Genomic DNA, 3,470 nt, shown 5'->3' with positions numbered 1-3,470 from the left:
TATTTCTAGTAGAGACAGGGTTTCACCATGTTGGTCAGGCTAGTCTCAAACTCCTGACCTCAGGTGATCTGCCCGCCTTGGTCTTCCAAAGTGGTGGGATTATAGGCGTGAGCCACCATGCCTGGCCTTAGTAGCATCTTTCAGTCTGGACTTATTATAAGGTAACTCAAACATACTTAATGAGAATAACAGTTTATACTTAGTGATCAGACGGTGTTAATAGGCACTTGGAATAACAGGAGGTTTCTGTGGATTCATTGCTATATTTGGGGGCTGCACCTTAACCATTAAAGTTGCATGTATTTTCCCTAGACATGCTAGCATACAATTCAAGTGCTTATGGCCACATGTAGCTAATATTGGACAGTGCAGATATAGGACATTTTCATTATGAAAAGTTTTGTTGTATAGCACTGGTCTAAACCATGTACTAATCTCAGTGTTTTATAAAGATATTAGGGCTAAATTACTGGGTATATACACAGAGGAATATAAATCATTCAGCCACAAAGACACATGCATGTGAATGTTCATTGGAGCATTCTTTGCAATAGCAAACCTAAACGAAGGAATTGATGGAATCAACCTAAATTGATGAACTCAATCTAAATGTCCATCACTGACAGATTGTATAAAGAAATGTGATACACAAACACCATGGAATACTACGCAGCCATAAAAAGAGCAAGATCATGTCTTTTGCAGAAACATGCATGGAGCTGGAGGCAATTATTCTTAGCAAACTAATGCAGGAACAGAAAGCCAAATACTACGTATTCTTACTTATGAGTGGGAGCTAAAATGTAAGAACTTATGAGGACAAAGACGGAAGTAACAGACAGTGGCATCTGCTTGAGGATGGAGGGTGGGAGAAGGGAGAGGAGCACAAAGGATAACTATTGGGTACCGGGCTTAATACCTGAAATAATCTATACAGCAAACCCACGTGACATCAGTTTACCTATATAACAAACCTTCACAGGTACCCTGAACCTAAAATAAAAGTTAAACAAATATTAGGGATCTTCAATTCTGTATTAAGCCTCTTGTCAGCCATTGCTGTATCCATTTGTCTTTATCCATAACTCTTCCCATTTGACCCTCATGCCTTCTGAGACTTAGGTTCAGTTATGACCAAGCTTGCCAACATACTGTTTCCTCAAACTGTCCCTCCATTTCTTCAGTGGTTCTGAGCTCTAGCTGGCCCTCGATACCATTCCATTTACAACCACCAGCAAGTGAATGCCCTTTGCCGGTCATTTCATCTCATGTGGATGTAATGGGGGAAAGAGCAGTGCTTCACTCCTCGCTGCCATTTCCAGCGCTCGGTACGGCGCTTACGTTCAGGTGCTATTCCTCTTTGAAATTAGGTTACCACTCTGTGTTCATCTATTTTTCCTGCTATAAATAGATAGCTGAAGGCAGGGTGTGGTGGCTCATGCCTGTAATCCCAGCACTTTGGGAGGCTGAGGTGGGCCGATCACGAAGTCAGGAGTTCAAGACCAGCCTGACCAATATGGTGAAACCCTGTCTCTACTAGAAAAAATACAAAAATTAGCTGGGCGTGGTGGTGGGTGCTTATAGTCACAGCTACTGGGGAGGCTGAGGCAGGAGAATTGCTTCGACCCGGGAGGCAGAGGTTGCAGTGAGCCAAGATTGCACCACTGTACTCCAGCCTGGGAGACAGAGTGAGACTCCATTCCCCCCCCCACAAAAAAGAAAACAGCCGAGACTGGGTAATTTATAAAGAGAAGTAAGTGGTTTATTTGGGCTCATGTTGTGCAGGCTGCCTTTGAAGCATGGTGCCAACATATGCTTTTGGTAAGGCCTCAGGAAGCTTTCACCTTGACAGGAGGCAGAGGGGAGCAAGCATCCAAGGGAGCAGGACTGAGAGAGGAGGAGAGGTGCCAGGCTCTTTCTAACAATCGGATCTCAGGAAAACAAATAGGGCACCAAGCCAGTCAGGAGGGATCCACTCTTATGACCCAAACACCTCCCACCAGGCCCCACCTCCAACATGGGGAGTCACATTTCAGCATGAGAGATTTGGAGAGGACAGGCATCCAAACCATAGCACACTCCTCTGTGAAATCAGTGTTGTCTTTCTTCTCCCTAATCGATAAAATCTGTAATTCGAGAAGATGCTCTTTGATCCTTTCTATTTTACTTTATTTTTATTTTCATTTTTTTGAGACAGAACTTCACTCTTGTTGCCCAGGCTGGGATGCAGTGGCATAATCTCAGCTCACTGTGACCTCTGCCTCCCAGGTTCAAGTGATTCTCCTGCCCCAGCCTCCTAAAGGGCTGGAATTACAGGCATGCACCATCATGCCTGGCTAATTTTGTACTTTTAGTAGAGACGGGGTTTCACCATGTTGGCCAGGCTGGTCTCGAACTCCTGACCTCAGGTGATGCACCCACCTTGGCCTCCCAAAGTGCTGGGATGACAGGCGTGAGCCACCTCGTCTGGTCCCTTTTTAAAACTTTTAACATCTGATCCTTTTCCTCTTCATTCTATCTCTTTCGTCATACTTAAATGTTTGAATTTCCATGTTGTTGATACACACAACAGTAATGCTCTTCAGCTTTCTTAACTCTCCTATATTCCCCCTACTTCTGTGCTCACTCCCACATAAACTGAAGTGCCCTTAAGATCGCAAACTCTGAAACTCTCTGACTAGAGCCTTTTTTCTTCGTTTCTCCCCATCAAAGTTAAAATCTGTTCCACGTCTTTGTTTTGCCTCCAGTTCTTCAGCATTCTTTTTTATCTATTGATTTTATCTGTTGTGTACAGGCTGGTCTTTTCTTCCCATTTAAATATAAATTTTACATTCTCAAATTGAACTCACATATTCATTCCCCGATCTGCTGCCCCTTCTGTGTTCTCTAACTTACTGGATGGCACTTTTTTTTTTTTTTTTTTTTTTGAGACGGAGTCTCCGTCATCCAGGCTGGAGTGCAGTGACGCAATCTTGGCTCACTGCAATCTCCACCTCCTAGATCCAAGTGATTCTCCTCCCTCAGCCTCCCGAGTACCTGGGATTACAGGCATGTGCCACCATGCCCAGTAATTTTTTTGTATTTTTAGTAGAGACAGGGTTTCACCATGTTGGCCAGGATGGTCTCCACCTCCTGACCTTGAGATCCACCCGCCTCGGCCTCCTACAGTGCTACAATTACAGACGTGAGCCACCGCCCAGCCTGGCTGGTACTTTTATCCACTAATACGCTCTGATCAGAAAACTGGATTTCACGCCGTCCTTCACCCTTGACTTTTAACCCGTCACTAAGTACAGATCTGAGTTTCTAATGTTTTCTTAAATTCTTTCCCTCATTAGCACTTTTCTTACGGAAGCTGTGATCGCTGGATTTATCTATTCCATTTTTCTTCCTAGCTTGTCTCCCCACCTTCCTTACATTCCCTACACTGTAGCCAGAAGCAATCTTTTTTTTTTTTTTTTTTTTTTTTT

At 43.9% G+C, this 3,470-nt stretch overlaps 1 protein-coding gene across 6 annotated transcripts in view; it reads left to right on the top strand.

The window, feature by feature from the left end:
• SDCCAG8 (SHH signaling and ciliogenesis regulator SDCCAG8) overlaps positions 1-3,470 on the top strand; it is a 251,444-nt gene that overhangs the window by 65,652 nt on the left and 182,322 nt on the right. The window lies entirely within an intron of this gene.

This window comes from Cebus imitator, unplaced genomic scaffold (genome assembly GCF_001604975.1).
Source record: "Cebus imitator isolate Cc_AM_T3 unplaced genomic scaffold, Cebus_imitator-1.0 Scaffold75, whole genome shotgun sequence".
NCBI classification, from domain to species: domain Eukaryota; kingdom Metazoa; phylum Chordata; class Mammalia; order Primates; family Cebidae; genus Cebus; species Cebus imitator.
The sequence above is the reverse complement of the archived record's forward strand: the minus strand, read 5'-3'. Positions and strand labels throughout refer to the sequence as shown.